The 19,443-nt window shown below is 26.5% G+C and overlaps 1 long non-coding RNA gene across 3 annotated transcripts; it reads left to right on the forward strand.

Annotated features, from left to right (window-relative positions):
* Nucleotides 1-3: 3 nt before the first annotated feature.
* On the forward strand, nucleotides 4-14,436 carry LOC147816248 (uncharacterized). 3 transcript variants are annotated; one of them, XR_015431939.1, is made up of 7 exons: nucleotides 4-67; nucleotides 2,246-2,395; nucleotides 5,983-6,091; nucleotides 8,196-8,280; nucleotides 9,900-9,976; nucleotides 11,515-11,659; nucleotides 14,151-14,436. It is a non-coding gene; the product is annotated as an uncharacterized LOC147816248 (long non-coding RNA). The 3 variants fall into 3 exon arrangements; XR_015431938.1 differs by having other exon boundaries at nucleotides 5,983-6,073; XR_015431940.1 differs by lacking the exon at nucleotides 5,983-6,091.
* Nucleotides 14,437-19,443: the final 5,007 nt, after the last annotated feature.

Genomic DNA, 19,443 nt, shown 5'->3' on the forward strand with positions numbered 1-19,443 from the left:
CTAAATAAAGCCAAACTTCAGCTCAATATAAGGGAGCTTAATTATATATATATGTATTTATATACAGGTGATTATCAAAATAATGAAACACTTGTGAATAAAAGGGTCATTTAAGAATTCGCTTCAAAAGCATTAAAATATAATCTTAGCTTTCAGTTTATTTTAAATATAAAATGTACATATATTAGGTGGTATAAGAGAGCTTTAGCAGAGTTGTCTACGTTTTGATTTTTTGTCAGAAGCGTAAAATGTCAGACCTCACAGATTTTCAGGGAGGCCAAACTGTAGGAGCCCGACTAGTTGGAGCAACAGTGACCGAAACATCCCAGCTTTTAGGCCTTTCTAGAGGTACGGTGTCTAAAGTCCTGACAGCATACACATAGCGTGGAAAAACAAGCTCAGCAAAGCAAAATAGTGGACGGAAAGAGAAACTGAGTGAAGGAGACCGACGGGTATTGAAGCGGATTGTAATGTCTAAAAAGAAAACAATTGCAGCCAAAGTGACCGCAGAGATCAATCAGCATCTGGATTTTCCAGTGTCAACAATTACAGTTAGGAGATACCTTCATAAAGAGAACATTTACGGCAGAACAGAATTCTCAAGCCTTCAAAACCTAGGGTGTTTCCATTATTTTGATAACCACCTGTATATATATATATGCTTATTGATATATTTTATTATAAATGAAGTAGTGACGGGGCCATTTCCAAAGGCCCTGCATGCATGTGTTACTACTATTTATGAAAATACCATTGAAATATTACATGGATTTACGTTACAATAGTCGTAAATTGATTTGAAATGATTCAAAATTTTAAGTATAAATGCTTGTAGAAAAGGAAACTTTTTACTTTTCAAAAGGAAGGTTCTGTAACATTCTGCTACCAGTTCGACACGTCGCTGCAATTTTGCCACTGGGAAAATGTTTACTGGTCGTTTTTAGGGGTTACCTCTATTGACTTCAAAATGTTAAAATATACATGATTTTTGCCCAGCGTTTTTAATTTTAGCTATTTTCATTTTCTTGGTGCGGTCTTGGTGCTTTCTTGGTGCCACTGGTTTTGGTATCGTGAAATCAGAATCAATGAATAACATTTAGTGTTTATAAGAATAATCCCTACTGATATAATTATGAGTAAAAATAAATTTACCAATTATGATGATGGAACTATTTAAATGAAAGAAAAATTATGATATTGTTTAAGTTTGGCTTTATTTTTATCAGATACAAATTAGTTAGCTTTAAAAGATGGGAAGAGGTTTGTTTGTTTGAGGTGCTTAGTTTTTTCTAAAAAGACATAACTATGTAATATCTTTAAAGTTTCATAATTTGTTATAAAATTATTTTAAGTGTCAAGCATTACTTTACTGTAAGTTTGAGTAATATTTGACACTTTTAGTCAATAAATACTAATACAAATACTCCACTTTACTATTAGAGTTAATTTTAACAGTCGCAAATATAAAGTGTGGAACCTATGCCAATATCTTCAATAAGTTGAAAAAGTTTTTTATTATGTTCTTTAGAAAATCAGTTATGTTACTTTTCTAGTTGTAACTTTTATATTCAATTTAAGTAAAGGAGAAATACAAAATAATCTCAATCTGAACTGTAACTTAAAAAGAAAATTGCAAGACTTATTCTGTTTTTTTTTTTTATAACACTTTATGTAATTTATGAATGAAATACCAAGAAGAAAGTTCACCTAATTTCATCATATGTTTTGTTTTTTAATATTTTAGTAACAATGAATTATCTTAATTGAAAAGTATATTTTTTCTTAACTATTCACATCATTCATTACCAAGAGTGATATCTTCATAATGATAAAATTTTTGTCTCATGGTTTTAAATTTTTGAGATTAACTAAAAAGAAATAAATTACTATTATATTTTTACTGTTCATTGGTTTTATCCCTTTGTAGCTTGGTGAAATTCTTTTGTTTTAAGGGCATCACCAAGGATCTTTTCTAGTAAATGCTTCTATGGTTTTATATATATTAGTGCCAAAAACATTTCTTTAGATATATTTATTATTTTTTTAAAACTTTTTTCTATATTTAAGAAAATAACAAACTATCTTCTAGGAAAAAATAGTTTAGTTTATGATAGTATTAAATATTTTTACGATTTGATTTTTTATAAATATTGATATATTTATCTTATTATCCAAAAATTTTGCAAAGCTTGTATTTAATTTTATTTTAAATTATTTGGTGATTCATATTGTAAATTTTTTCTAGTACATTAATGGTGGAAGCTTGGAACAACTTTTTCGGAACAAGCATATTGAGTTGTCATGGGAGACAAGAATTAAACTGCCATTAGATATAGCTCATGGCATATGTTACTTACATTCACGTGGTGTTTTTCGCAGAGATCTTACTTCAAAGGTATGAAACATCTGTTATGATTTGACCTCATCTTTCTTTTCATTCTGTGTTTATTGTTGTGTTGCTGGCATCAGATTTGTTTGATTAGTATTTTATTTACTTGTATTTTAGTGTGTGCACTGGTAAGAAATTACCAGCTATTAAAACTATTTTTACATCTCATAATTATGGAGAACTGTATGTGTATTGTAAGGATAATAACTGAAAATTTTTTTTAGAGTTTATCTTTTTTTCTATAATTTTACCTACTGGTTATGAGAATATGTTGGCTGTAAAATTATTAAATTATAATCAGTTATTTTTTTAAGTGTTATAAATTAAACAAAATAAAAATTTTAAATTTACCTAAAATAGTTTTTTAGTTTAAATTTGTGCCATGCTTAACATAGTGCCCCAGCACGATGTTTTTCTCCCCCCCCCCTCCCCGCTTTTTTTCCCTTAAGGTTTTTTTAAAAAATTAATTAGACCTAAAGTGCTTAAACAATATTTTTTTAGTAGATTTGAATTTTTAATACTTGTAAATCTTAATTGAACTACTATGACATTTAACTCTTTGACACACAATTTTTATTAAACATATTTTTTATTATTTAATATTAATTTAGGTCAAAATAAGTGAAAAATATTATATTTAGCACTTTAATAATTTATGGTTATGATATACAGCTATGTCTTTTCTTGTGTTAAAGATTAAATCTTCCAAACACTGCTCACTTCCAAACAATAATTTTTCAAATTTGCACTTAATTGCAGTTATATATATTTAAAAGGAAGTTATTTATCATTGAAATTTCTTTAATTTACAAAATCAATAATTGATCAATTTTAATGTGATTAAAAAGAAATAACTACTTTCTTTGGATTTTATATTTTAGTGCAGGGTTTCCGCTACGGTAGCTTTTTTCGCAAAATGCGAAAAGACCCCTCAAAAATGCTAAAATTCAACAAAGCATTTTCGCATTTTTGCTAAAGGGTTTTACTAAATTCCGTTCCGGGAAATCTGTTGCAAAATCAATTTCCAGTGCTAATGAATCAGCTATTTCAGCAATGAAAATAGTCTATATGCAAGCAAAGGAACATTTGGCTACTAGAAAGTTTAGTTCAATAAAAGATTGGTGCATAGATTTAGGTTGTTCCAGTCTCAGTGGATTGAATATAGGTACAGCCTCTTATGAAAGTTATGACAGCATTCGGGACATGGAAATGGCTCTTGCCATGACCATTCAAGAAAAAATACTGCATAAAGTTAAATCAGCAAGATGGTTCTCCGTCATAATTGATGAATGTACAGATGTTTCCATAGATCAAAGTTTAATTATCTACCTAAAAGGGCTTCATCAAGGTAGATTGTCTACACATTATCTAAGTTTAGTAGAAATGGAGGGTGCAAGTGCTAATTTTATTTATTCTTCTTTGATAAAGACACTTGAGAGTTTGAAAATAGATGTTACAAAATGCTCATTCTTAGGTACAGATGGACCTTCAGTTATGACTGGTGTTAGAGCTGTTGGAGTTGCTGCTCTGTTCAAAAACCAAAATCCGTATTTAATTTCAGTACATTGTGTGGCACATAGGCTAGCATTAGCCGTGAGCCAAGCAGCGTCTGAGAATGCTTACCTGGTAAAGTTTCAGGACATAATAAAAAGAATTCACTCTTATTTTGAATGCTCCCCTGCAAATACCAGGCGATTGAAGAATGTTCAAGATATCCTAAACAAAAATCAAGGAAATTCATAAAGTTATCAACAACTCGGTGGTTGTCTTTGGGGAATTCAGTTACAGCTCTGGATTGCAACTGGCAAGCTCTTGTTAGTGTTTTAATGGAAGACAAACGTCCTGTTGCTCAAGGGTTGTTAAAAAATATAACTACTTTTTTGTTTTTAGCAACCACTGCCATCATGAATGATATCATGTTCAACATTAATAAATTAAGCCTCATATTTCAAAAATCTAATTTAAATTTTGAATATGTTCAATCAAATGTGAAGGCTTGTATTTCAAGTTTAGAAGAAATAAAAAATGGCACCGGCACTCATTATATGAGTTTTTTAGATGATGTGCCTAAGAAGGAAAGTGAAAAATTTGAGTTTCAGGGCCATATAATTTTAGATGGACTGAAACAGAGGGAAAGATTCCGTAATTTGATGCACAATTTTTTAAACTGTATCATTGAAAGTATTACTGATAGATTGGGAGATTTGGATAAAATCGAAATGTTCAATATATTTATACCTAGCAGGATACCCCATAGTTCGGAAGAATTACAGTATTATAGTGTAAAGGAAATCCGTTGCATTTTCAATTTGTTTTCGGAATCTCCCAGAAAAGATTTTCAGTTTACAGAAACTGAATTACTTTGTGAATGGGGATTATTTAAACACATCTTAATGCAACGATGTAAAAACATGTCATTTAAAGAATTACTTTTATTTTTATATACCAATGATGTGTCTGAACAGTACCCATTAATAACTTCTGTTATAGAGTATTGTGCAACAATACCAATGCACACTGTTGACTGTGAAAGGGGCTTTAGCTGCCTTAATTTGATTAAAACTAATATTCGAAACAGGTTGTTAATCAACCATGTAAACAATTCGTTAATGATTAATATTGAGGGCCCTGAAAGTGCATTTAACTTTCAAGAAGCATTTGTAAAATGGGCAAACATGAAAGAAAGGAAGATTGTTAATTATAAACCAAAATGTTTTGATAAATAATAAATGTGTTCTTTTTTTTTGTTATAGGTATTCTTTTTGATATTCTTGTACATTAAGCTATTCTTTGTCAGATAACTTACAGTACTTGTTTGATATAAAGTAATTTTATAAGCCTAATGGCATTTTAGCATTTTGCTAAAACTTTTTTTCAGATTTTAGCTTTTTTGCTAATGAATTTTTAGACTCAGCTTAAACCCTGTTTTAGTGTAAATATAATTGTGATAATCTTCTAACAATTTGTTTTCGTAACTATTACTGATTTTCATAATTTAAAAATACCAAAATATATGTGTTTGTAATTAGAGGGTTTGTAATTAGAATATATATATGAAAGGGACACTGGCATCCCACTTGCATCAAAGTGTCTAAGATGAATTGAGATTAAACTGTTCCCAGCGCAAGTTCAGTTTAGCTAAAAGGTTTCAGGCTAAGGCAAAACTTTTCTTTCACTAAAGTTCTCTTTTTCTGAAAGTTAAGGAATTATACCAAATTATACATATATTATAAAGAATTATACATTATATATATATATTATAAAGAATTATACATTATATATATATATATATATATATATATATATTATAAAGAATTATACATTATTTCTTTCATTGCAAATTATGGCTTTAATTTGACATATCGTTGTGCATGAAACTTTAACACAAATTTTTTTACTTCAAACATTTGAAATCTTTTATCTTCATAAGTTACTATAATGTTCTAATTTGCTGCGCATTTGTATTATATGAGACATAAAAATGTGTTATTATTTTTATTTTAATATACATTTCATTTATAAAGAAAATTTGAAAGTTTTAACTTTTATTATTATTGTATATGATATGTAAGTAGTGATACTTTGTTCTACAGAATGTCCTCATCAAACTAAATGAAGATGAGATGACCGCAGTTGTTGGGGGATTTTGGCTTAGCAGAGAAAATACCAGATTCAAGTTAAACTGTAACTGCCCACGAGCCTGTATATATTTGAATGTTTATAGAACATTATTTTAATATATTTTCTGTACAGTAGGGAACCGATTATCCGGAACGATCGGGACCATCGATATTCCGGATAACTGATTTTTCCGGTTTTCTGAATCGCTACAAAAAACCGTTTTTTTTATAGTTAAACCCAACTAAAAAAAAAAAATGGAAATAATCTTAAAAAGAAGAAAAAACGATGAAGTAATACACTAATGATTATTTCCAAAATGATGGTAAGGTTCAAAAAAGGACGAAAAGTCCTAAAATCTTATGAGGAAAAAAAATTAAAAAAAAAAAAAATGACGGGAAAACTAATCGAATTTCGTTCCGGTTTTTTGGTTTTCCGGTTTTCTGATTTCCGGATAACGGGTTCTGTACTGTATTAATCTGTTAACTGGGTGAGAAACAAAATAGCCAAACTTCATTAAGACTTCAGCAATAGATTATTCTTTTGAAAAAATTGAATTCTTGTGTCCACCTTTTATTTGGTTAGTCCATCTTAATTTAAACAGCTTCCTTAAACTTTCAAAAAACTTAACTTTTTAAAGTTTACTTTTAATTAGTTTAAGATAAATCAGATTAGTTGTAACTGTCCTTCTTAATGCTGAAAAACTTGTAACCATTTTGATGAAGGTACCCAGCTAATGGATAAATATCTCAATCAATTCAAAACTCCCGTTTGAATTTCTGGTTTCTTATATATGATGTTAGCACTTTTTAATTGGTAGATAACACTGATGGAAGTATCAACAGATGGCGATAATTTTGGTTTTTTTTTATTAAAGCATATTTTATCTGTAACTTAATTACAGTACCAGTTTATTCTTAATATATGCTATGTTAAAATAATTTGTTTATATGACTGAAAAACATAAAACATTGGTTTATATGTTTGTTTGTTTTTCTGTACTTTGACTTTTTCTTCTTTTTTTTTCATGTAATCTCTAAATATTTGCCTTGGATTTCAGAAACTCTTAAGGCTTCCTAAACTCTAAAATACAATTTTTACCCCTTCAATTTGTTTTCTTCTTAATTGTCTATGTGTGTGGAAAGAATTGTATATATTTGTGTACTCAAATTATTAAGTAATGGTATGATTATTTTAAACTTATTTCTATATTTTTTCTACATCGATAACATTAAATGTCACCTTAACAATGGCTATTGCATTGTCAAAATTAGTGTTCTTATGAAATATTAAATTTAAGTTATTTGATTTTCCGAAGTAAATATATCAATTTACTTTGGAAATTGATGTATTACAATTATGAATTGACCAAAGTAAATATATCAATTTACTTCGGTACCTTGAAAAAAAAAAGTTTTATTGTAATATTAAAATTTAAAAATATGAAGGAAGGATAGTCATTTTAGAAGGCCTCTTTTATCCTGTAGTGTGCTTGGTGATCATGAATGCTATATTTATCCTAGTGGTAGTAAACTAAAGCAGAAATTTTAAAACAAATAAATTTTTTGTTCAATGTTAATTCAAACTTATGAGCTTTTGTGTATCAGACTTTTCATACATTAATTTAAATCATTTGCATGTAGTGGTGAACAATTTTATTTTAAATTTAGTTAATTAAAATATTAATACTTTGCATTTGCTATCATTAAAAATATTTTCTGTGACTAAGAAAATTCTGTAGTTGTTAAAGGGTTTGTGACACAAACTTCTATGTTGTACAATAACTGTTGCAGCATAACGATAAAGTGTCTATAAAGGAAAAAAGATCTGATTTTTCTCTTTTTTTAAAATTTGGAATTTTTTTGTAGAATTTATTTAATTACATTCAAAATTAGCATGTCTCAAAAATATATAGCATTTTTAAAAGCACTTGAATAATTCAATATAAGCTTAATATGTATATATTTTTTTAATAAAAGTGCAAATATCTTTTTAACAAAGTCTAAATTATACATGCTAGTATTTAAACTTCTTTTGTCCTTATTTTGAGACTTTTTCTGTTGAATTATAAATTTAACTGCTTTTTATAACTAAGCTTAATTGTTTTTTCTAAAATATTATGATGTTATTTGTTCACTTAAATATTAAGAGGTTATTAAGGTATTAAGACATTATTTGTTTATTTTAGGGATCATAGTCAACTTTTACTAATTGTTGGTTCATCTTATTGGATGACACCTGAGTGTTAAAAGGAAAAGTGGTATAATGAAAAGGTAAATATTTTTTAAGGTTCAATGCATCATGGGCAGTGGCACTTGACCTTAAAAAAATATTGATGTAGGACATACCGAGCAGTGATACTCAACATGACCAAGTATATATTTTAGCCGTTTATTGCAGTAACATATATACATTCTGTTGCTGGGTAAAAACTAACAAGATTAAACTGCAATTATAAAGTTAAAAAAAAATATTTATTTTAAAATCTTGAAGCAATCACAAAAGAAGTACTTAACAAAATACCTGATATTATAAATTGAACATCGCCCACTGGTAATTTGACTGAAGGAACAAAATAATGTATTACAAGTATTAATTCTGTAATGAATTACATTTGTTGTATCTTCTAACAGCCAATTGACAAGCAATACAATTAAACAAGGAGCTTCATAAAAAAATCCCTATTGAAATAGCATTTTTACACAGATATTTAATTTGAATAGATATTGAATAGACACATAATAAAGCGAGTCTCATTTATACAAATCAGTTTAAGACTTTTTTTTTTGCTTTAAAATGTTCCGTTTTTTTTATTTATGCTGAAATCCCTTTTTGAAATTAATTAAAAAGTCTTTAACTATCTTTGATGCCTGTTACTATTAAAAATTATGAATAAACAGAATAAATGTTCATTTAATATAAAATCATAACTGTAAAGTATTACAGTTTTTTTCTATTTTGATGACCATAAAAATTCTTAAAATTAACTATGTGTATAGTTCATTATGCAACAATTATCATGAAATTTGTATTATTTTGTAAAATCTACTGGATTTTTTTCTATCCATGTTGGGAGCTATGTTTTTATGTTGACTTTTAAATTTATGTCCCATTCATTTTGTCCAGAAACAGCCTTTCACTGAAAGAAAGTGGGAAAAACTTTTATGAAAAGAAAAAAACTGAGAAACTGGAGGAAATGAATAAATAAAATAACTATTTTCAATTTATTTATTTTAGTTTTGTACAGAATTTTAAAATACATGAATCATTTAGATTTAGTCGCATACTAAACAACTTTCAATGAACAAAAATAAGTATGTTATTTGTAATTGTGAATAAATTTTATTATTTGCAGTAGTACGCAATCTTTAGTATGTGATTTGTTAATTGAAAAGCATTAAAAAACTGATTATGATATTTTAACAGTTTATGGCATAAACTGTTTAAATATGATAATAACTGCCTTTTTTTAAAAATATAAAAATTTATATTTCATTTCTAACATGTAAGTAAAATATTAAAGCTCTACAATAATTTTATTTTCTTTAGAAATGCATTAAATTTATTTTTATTCCTAAGTGTTGCTTTTTTATTATAATGATGTATTAAACAGCTTGGAAATTAATACTATTATTTGAACTTCATTGCAATTAAAAACTGTTTTTTCCACTTCGGTTGAAAGAAGCATAATTTATTTCTTACTGAATCTAGAAACTTGAAACAACAATATTTCTTCTATATATATGTATGTTAATTTTAAATTATTTTAAGCTCTATTAAGTTATACTTATTTAAAACTAGTATAAAATTTAAATTAATTTATGATTCATTAAATTTTTTTTTAAAAAATTACATTAAAAAAATAAATGTTTACATTTTATTTTTCTTTTAGGTTTGGTAAAATTCCAAACAAAATTTTTGAACAATACAAGATGTCTTGCCATGAAGAACAACAAAATCTTATTGCAGGTAACATTTAAATTGTTTTCTAGTTGCACATTTTATGTGTATATGTTTTTATTTCTTGGTTGTTTTATCATAGTAGTTGTTTATGAATGTATTTATTTCTTAATGCCTCATACTATAAACATGTGAAAGTTATATTAAAAATTTATGGAGCAGCTAACTTTTGATTTTGCAATGAGTGATAACAAAGCTCAATCTCAGAAACAAACTTTTCAAATTAAGTTTTATGTTAGAATTAAATCTCTAATGATTTTTTTTATTGAGGCTATTCAATTATTGTGCTATGAGAGTTGAATTATAGTCTATCATAAACAAATGCTTCATAGTGGCTATATTCTGTTTTGTAACATTTTTGTCTAAAGCACTAATACCACAAAACATAATTGTTTATATTTAATTTCATAATAATACTTGAGTGCAATTTTCTAATTTTCCATTGCATGAAATTTTTGTATGATTCTTCGATACTTTTGTTTTGCTGTATTTCAAGCAATGCGAATACTCTTCATCTTTTTATGGTGGTTTATATAATCAAGAAAGAAAAAGAGTTTTTTTTTAAATCAGAAGCTTAGTTATTTTATAATGATCATGTAAAGTCTCTGAAAGCTATTTTGCATTTTATTAATGTATATAGTGCTTAAAAATACTCTTTTAGTGCTTAAAAAGTACTTAAAAGGTGCTTATTTTTTGTTGAAAGATTTGACTATGCACCCTGTTATATATTTCATGCAACGAAAAAAAAATTTCTTATTTTATGTTGCATAAAATATTTGAACAATTCTTTCATACTTTTATATTGCTATATCAGGGTGGCTACCCTCCTGGAAAACCTGGAATTATCAGGAAATTTTTTTGTACTAGAGAAAATCAGGGAAATTTGGATAAAAGCCTAGAAAGATCAGGGAATTTTGAAGAAAAGCAGGAATTTTTTTTCTTAATTCAAATTATTTTACCATCCGTTTAACCCCCTTTTTTTAGATGGACACTTATTGCCAAACAGTTGAAATATCATCAACTTAGCAATACCTTACTTGCATCAAAATTTGCTTCATTATAACCCTGTTAAACTAGAATACCACATTAAACTCCCATGGTAGCTAAATGAGTGAATAAACCTTTGACCTCTTTGGAGAATATGGGACTGTATAGTTCAGAATGGGCAAAGATTGTGGGGGAAGAGGTTAGGATATTTGCTTCTGATGATAAAAGTGGATTTTTTTTCCCTTTTAGTCTGTTGGCTGAATCCATTTATTGTTCTAGTTTGTTTTGATGCTTTTGGGATAGTTTTTTTTTGAAAAAATGTTTTATTTTTAACGTAATAAAATTCTCCAAAAATTACTTGGTTATACAACAAATTTTGGTTATAATAACAAAAGATTTTAGATAGCACTAGCTTTTGTGCACTCAGCCAATGAAATCAGTGGATTATTTCTCGGCAAAGCCGATCAATCACACATTTTCTTACAATCACTAACAGCAATGTTTGACAATAAATCGTTTCAATTGTTGCATTTCTTCTAATTTTCTCAATTTCATTTTAGCCTCCTATTTCATATTTTAATTATGGAAAGATTCTTTTAAGTACCAACTACAGTAGAGAACCATTTATCCGGTATCCAGAAAACCGGGAAATGAGAAAATTGGAAAGAATTTTGCTTGGTTTTCCCGCTATTTTGAAATAATATGGTAAATATTCTATTTTTGATTCAAAATACGAAATGTGTAGTAATTAAAATGTTGAACGTTTGTAAGTGTTGTTTGCAGTCTAGAGATATTTTTGAAACTGTTTCTCCTTTTACCTTAAAAAGCTGGCAAAGACTGAAAATTGTATAAGAAATATGCTAAATGATGTATTAAAATAAAATCTCAAAAATTTTTATTCATGTGCAGGCCCCACACTAAACACTTCAAATTACTAGCCAATAAATTATCCAAACATTTATTAAAGGTTCAAATATAAAAAGTGTTAATCAAAGGAAAGAGTTCTGTTGCATGATATCGCGTGATCCAGCAACAAACATGTGATCTGAATTTTTTTTTCTTTGCTTTTTTGTTGCTTAAATTATCTAGACTTAATATAATTCTAATTGTTATGTGACATATCCATAAGAAATTACTGTAATCGAATGAAATAAACAAGATTTATTCAAAAAAAAAATCATATTGATGTAATTTTCATGATCAATGGGAATATATATTTTTCTTAACTGTAGAAATTTTTTTCACCAAAACGCTATTTCTTTCGCTGAATTTACAATTTTATTGCATTCGGCGAATATTCTGCATGGGCTCTATGTGTGTCTTTCTTGGAAAGAAGGAAAACAAAACTTGGTTTTTTTGTTCTGTACTGTACAGGGACAGGTTTCTAGTTGTAAAAACAATTGACTAATTTAAACTAAAAAACTATGTGGTTAGATTGGAATTCTTTAAATATTTTTATTTCAACTGAGAAGGCAAAATGAATAAGATTTTAAGAATTTTATCGAGTTTTCTTATAGAGTGCGCAAGAAGAAATTTGACAATTCTGCATTTACTACATTCATTTTTGTATTCTGACTATCTCTTAGAATAATGCTAATTCCTAACAAACTACATTATTTATACATTGATTTGACTTTAGATATTGGTTTAAATAAAATAGGATCAATGAATTTTGTAAAGAGCTCTGTTTAGATAATATAAAGTACAAAATAGCTTTATATTGAAATATAAATATAGTGTCTCTTAAAAAAGTTCATACACTAATGACTTTCAATGAAATAGGACTTTGTATATTAATTAAAATGAATATTTCAGAATGGATATATCAATAAAAAATATACTCTATTCTTGGCAAAACTGCATAGAATATTTTAAAAACAAAGCAAAAGTTTATTTTTAAGAAAGTCGTCGTACACTTTAAAAAAAACTCTGCCTATTGGTAAATATCCTCATTTTTAATATAATTAGAATATTTACCAGTGGCAATTTTAATATAAATCAAAGTTTCCAATAAGCAAATTTTTGGCTGATAATTATAGATTGTATCTTAAAATATTAAAATAAACAGGTTTATTCATTATGCCATCAAAAAATGAGTTATCCTTATGATATGCACCAACATACAAAGACATCATGCTTAACTGTTTTGGATAAAGTTCCTCATTTTTTCTGCTTCATAATGCACATGAAAACCCAATGTATTAAGTTTGTTTCCATTAAACATTATTACTTATTTATCATTGATTTTGCAAAGTCATCAAAAATGAAATATAAGCAAAAAAAATTTTATTAAATTTTGCAGAAATGTTTTTGCACAAATTTTATAATTTTAATCTCAGATCAAGCTGATATGAAGTACATCTTTTAAGCATTTTACCTCATGTTGCCCAATGGAATGGGACAAAATAGACTAATTTAGCAATATTCATTACTGATTTACCTCTTATGATGACAAATAATCATGTTTCAAAGGTAATAATCATGTTTACCCAGCAAAAATTAAGATATAATTTTGCTAACATAAGTTTGATACTAAATTGCAAATAAATAAATAAATAAAAATTAAATGAAAATAATTAAATAAAAGAAATTAAAGTAATAGACAATAATTTTAATTCTGAAATCCGAAAGCATTTACGTGTACAATGATTGTAAAGTAAAATTTTTGTTATTTTTTTATTGATTTCTTAAAAATAAACTTTTGCTTTGTTTTTAAAATATTTCATGAAGTTTTGCTAAGAATAGATTATACATCTTATTATTAAATACCCATTCTGAAATATTCATTTTAATTAATGAAAAGAGCCCTATTTCAATAAAAGTCATAAGTGTGTGAACACTTTTGAAAGCCACTGTAAAAATAAAAAAATTTTGAGGTATAATCACTAGGAATCCTTTTCTTTTGCCTAATGAAAATATATTAAACAATACTTATTCATTTTTTTTTTTGGTCACTCTTTATTTCACATTTGGTACACTTTGTGAAAAAACACTTAATGTAACATATTAAAACATTTTTTATTCACTAAAAACAATGTATTCTACTAGTTAAAGATATTTCCTCCACATCTGTCTTAGTTTTTTAGAAATTTATCCAAACATTAAAATATAAAAAACAATATCTTACTAAGTTACAAATTATAAGCAACAATATCTTACTTAAATAAAATAGTAACCGGACATGATTGTCTTGCAGATCACCTTCACCATACAATTGGAGTAATACTTGCAGATCTTCTCAAGCCCTTACTGCCCCCTCTGTAACTCTAATATCCCTATCCACACCACATCCGCCACTGTGCAGTCGTTAGGGGCGACTCCGAGACTGGGCTTTATTGGAAGGCCAGAGAACTTATGAGGCATTAACTTCGGTCAATTTATTGTTGTGTCATCTTTACTTTTGTTTCTGTTCATTTATTTTTATTTTTTTCTTGCCATTGAAAATATTAAAAAAAATGAATAAAAAGAAAAATATTTCATAATATGGAGACTTTTCTTGTACCTATCCTACACTTTATGAGAAAAAAACTTGACAACCTAGAAATTTTAATATGTTTACATGTAAAAACCTGAAAAAAATTAGGGAAATTTGAAACTGAATTTAAGTGACCACCCTGCTCAGTGTTGGTTGATGTAAATATAATTGTATTTAATGTAAATTTTTGTCATGTAGAGGTTTGTTTGATTTTAATTTAATCCATTCTATGGTATTTTCCTGATTTTAAACTGGGTCTTATTGTTATTATTATTGTTTATTTAACCATATTTTTCATCTTCTCTAATTATAATTTTCTATTTACAATACCAGTTTGCTTTTTACATTTATATAACTATTCTGCTTTAGATATTTTAATAATATTTATGTCATTTCCCTGAAAATGCTCATACGTCATGAATTTTGCAGAAAATTTTCTAAATTGTAAAGGCATTTTTTACAATAAAAAAATTTTTGAATGATGAAAATATTTTATTTAAGATTTATTGCAGTTTTATATTATTATTAGTTTTAAATCTAAAAGATTTTAATAAAATTTACTGGGGTTTATTAGTTTTTTATTTACTTTTTCAAGTATTTTTCTGAAAAATCTACTCTGAGCTCTTAAGCTTTTCAACTTATTGTAAAATTTTTTTTAATATTTGGCCTTGGTTTTACAGACTACTGTAGTGTTGCTACAGCTTACTTGTTATGCCGCCTGTTCTCTCCTTTTTATAATATCTGATTTCTTCTTTTTATAGTCTCTAATTTTAGATTGATTTTTTTTCTATTTCATGTTTTTGAATGTTTGCATTTTTTTAAGTCCAGGGGGGAAATTATAATTTTAAGTGAAAAAATTGAAAGTTGTATAGATTGCAAATGGTATTCATTGGTAAAAGACTATTATCAAGAAAAATAAACAAATGACTTTGACCTGACAGAGAGTAAATATAAACTATTAAAATATTTTTTTTTTTAAATTCATTTAATTGAAAAATAGGCTTACAAAGATTTATCTGCAGCTAATTGTGTATTAATTTTTTGTCATTTTTTACAAAAGCGTGTTTTTTATAAATCTTATTTTTATATACTGATTGTATATTAAGATTATAAACTGTATTCATTTCATGTTAATTGTGCTTCTAACATAGGGAACGTATTGTAAATAGAGAATAATTTTTTATAAATTTTTAGATGGTAATACAAATTTTTCGGGAAAGTGGGCTGCAACATAAAAAGCTTTAATCTTTTTATGTTATTTTATTATCTAAATCTTCTTAATTTATTATTCAAAACTAAACATTTTCTCGCACTTAATTATTCACTCATAATTTTATTCATACATATAAATTTTATTCTTTTCATGTTCATTGTGCTTCTAACATAGGGAAAATATTGTAAATATAGAATAATTTTTTATAAATTTGCCTGGAACTTTAATATATATATATATATATATATATATATATATATATATATATATATATATATATATATATATATTGCCATTCATAAATTTAATGTTTGAAATACTTATTTTAATTTTATAGCTTGTGGTCTTTGAAGGTGAAAAATAAATTTCTATGTGGTTCTTTGATTATTTTTCTGGCATTTGCCCAGAATTTTTATATTTAATATTTTTGCTTTTCTTAAATTTTTGCTTCAATTATTTATTGATTTTAATTTACAGCTGGTATTATCTACAGATGAAGAAATTGTAGTATGAACTATTGACCGGAAGTTCTCGTTGCCTTTATAATTTCTTTCTAGCATTTGCCTGGAACTTTTATATTTCATATTTTTCTGCCTATTATAAATTCCATGGTTAAGGTATTAGTTGATTTCAATTTATAGCTTGTGGTCTTGAGATAAAGATGAAATTGCAATATAGTCTTTGGATCTACAGTTTTCCTAGTTTCTTGTAAAAAAAAATATTCTGGCATCTGCCTGAATTTATTACTTTTTTTTTCTTCCTTAAATTATATTTCCTTGTGCTAGAATTTTCAAATTGTACTTGCATTTTTCTGACTTTCATTAATGGTGACATTTCCATAATTCAGTTATTCCTTAATCTTAATTTAATTAAAATGATCTTAAAAATTTAAAGAATCATAATATGATTAACCTGCTGTTTTCCTTGCTGCTGAAAGTTTTCTTTTGAACCTGTAGTTGTTGAGTTGCTATTTTGAAACTAATGTATTTCTGTTTGTAATACAGGATTGTCATAATGCATTTGGATTTGCAGCTATCTTAATTTACTGGTACATGTGTGGTTCACTCTAAGTTTCTATTCTTTGTTTTTATTTGTGCTATAATCCATGAGATATTTTACTAAGAACTTAATCTAGCATTCTTGATCTCTTCTTTCAAATTTAGCCTACAGACTTGGTTTTAATATTTTCTTGGTTTTATTCTTAGTTTTCTTTTCCTTCAATATTTTCTCTAATTTTTGCGTAGAAACATTTCTTCATTTAGTACTTTTACTATACTATACCTAAAAGTACTGAGTAGTGCTTTTTTTTGTTATTTCATTTTATTTATTATTGGTTGCTCACACAGCTATTACCTTTTAAGTTTATAAAAATATATACCTTTTAAGCTCATAAATATATATATACTAATATGTATGTATATATTTTTCCATCTTTCAGCTTTCTCTTGGGTTTAGTTAATGCACATAATCACATTTTTATTTCAGATTAGTTTAAATGTTTCATGTGGTATCATTCCTAGGGATAAGTGTATGAAGTTTCATTTAGCCATATATGTATATGGCTAAATAACTAACTCCGTTGAAGTTGATATTAATAAACTGAGCAACTCCTTGGAGTTGGTGATATTTAGTCATTAGTTAATGAAAAGGAAGCCAGAATATTCTGATATTGAAAACTTTGAACGGTATACTTTTTTTTCTGTTGATTTGAAGAAGAAAAACAACATTGTGAAAACTTACAAATATTAGATTTCTGACTATAATGTTTTCTTGCTGTAGGATTATTATCATGGACTATTTTCTTTTGGATAAGTTATAATTTTATAGCTTTGCTTTTCTTATTAATCGTTCATTTAAGTAACTATATTTAAATTTCCGTTCACAATTTTTTTTATAATACAGTTTATCTTGAAATTCATTTTCATAATATGTGAGTTGTTAAACATGAAGTTTTTTTCCAGATTATTTTTAATGTTCTAAACATGAAAGTAGTACTCTTTTCCATCCCTACATTGGATCGAATAATTATTCCTAAATGATTTATTATATGCTAAATATTAGTTTCCATTAGAAAAGGTAACATCAAAAACTTTACATAAACCAATTTAGTGCTCAGAAATAAAGTTTCTTGTAATATAAAGTTTCTTTACAATATGAATCCAATTATTAAATTATTCTCTCCTTGCAAACTTGTAATTTTGCAACTGAACTTGCACTTTTTTTCTTGCTCTTTAAATATTTCTTCTTACAATTGTATTTCTACGTCTAATGATTTTTTTAGCAAGGATTTTTATTATTAGTTAGTTCTGATGGTTATTTATTTTTAAGTTCGTAAATATATTTTACAGCTTGCTCTTTGACTTAGTTGAAACACACAATTAAACTTATTTCAAATTACTTTAAATGTTTTGGGTCTTGGAGCACTTTTTCCTTATAATTAGTGTGTGAAGTATTATCTTTGAGTCATCAAAAAAGATATGGCTAAATAACTGACTCCATTGAAGTTGATGTTAATAAAACTATGCAACTCTTTGGAGTCAGTGATATTTGGCAAAGAGTTAATGAAGCAGAAGCAAGTGAGTTCTTATGATGAAAATTGATTTAATTGACTTTGCCCGGGTATGACTTTTTTTCCTGTTAATATGAAGCAATCCAACATATTTGGTCAAATTTAAAGATATGTAAGATTGAGATTTCTTATTGTAAGATTTCTTTTTAATGTTCTTAAAACTGTTCCTAAATAAAGTTTCAATATTGTATTTCTAAACTTTTTATACTTGCCTTTTTTTTACAAAAAATTATTTTTTTTGACAATATAGTTTATTAAAAGTAGAGATTGTAGATTACAGATTGGAAATCATAATGAACAGATTCTTTTCTAAAATTAATTATTTGACAGAGGCAAAGTTTTCTAGAATATAGCATTAAAGGACTATAAAAGCGTAATTTTTATTTGAAAACTATGAAAAATTTTAATACAGTTCCTTCAAAGTTTAACATTCAATTAATTAAAATCAATAGCTCTCCAAATGAATTTATAATAAACTTTTATTTTACGTTTGATTAATTTTTGAACTACTAAAATAGTATGTAACTTCGTGAATTTGTTTTGAAAAAAATTAATAAAAGGAAAGATAAAAAATAACTTCCCTTTTACTAAAAAACTAAAATAATATATGTTTGTTTTTGCATGATATATGTTTAGTACATTTAGCCCCGGTAAATTCTATAACATCACTCTAAAACTAAGTCTCAAAAATAGAGATCAAGCAATTTTTTAAATATTTTTGACTTGTCTAATATAATAAAAATGCCCTCATTTTATGGGTTCGTTTCAAAAAATTAAATTAATTAATCATCAAACAATTTTTCTCTCAAAAAATATATTTCCCTGCTCTATCTTCTGGAAATTCTTTAAAATCACGGAAAAATCAATACACTCAATTACGTTTAAAAAAATATAAAAAAATCAGCAGATTCTTTAATTTTTTAAACGATATGCTAAAAACTGACTTTTTTTTAAGATGTTTTTACAGTATTTAGAATTATTTTATCTAAATTCACTTTGATAAATCTCAAAGCTGTTTAATTAATCTGTTACTTTACTCTATCCAATCAAAATTTTTAGCATGCCGAAATAAAAAATGAAACTGCCGTTTTTTATTCTTACGTAGATTCACTAAGGATGATTTTTGAGATCACGTGTTTAATCTGCCATAATTACTAAGAATGATTTCGACCGGCATTTCATGAACACTTAACTGATAACTAAAGTCGTTGCTTAACCGCTTCCCCTGATTA

Source organism: Parasteatoda tepidariorum, chromosome 2 (assembly GCF_982258835.1).
Source record: "Parasteatoda tepidariorum strain Cologne lab strain chromosome 2, Ptep-v5.0, whole genome shotgun sequence".
NCBI classification, from domain to species: Eukaryota; Metazoa; Arthropoda; class Arachnida; order Araneae; family Theridiidae; genus Parasteatoda; species Parasteatoda tepidariorum.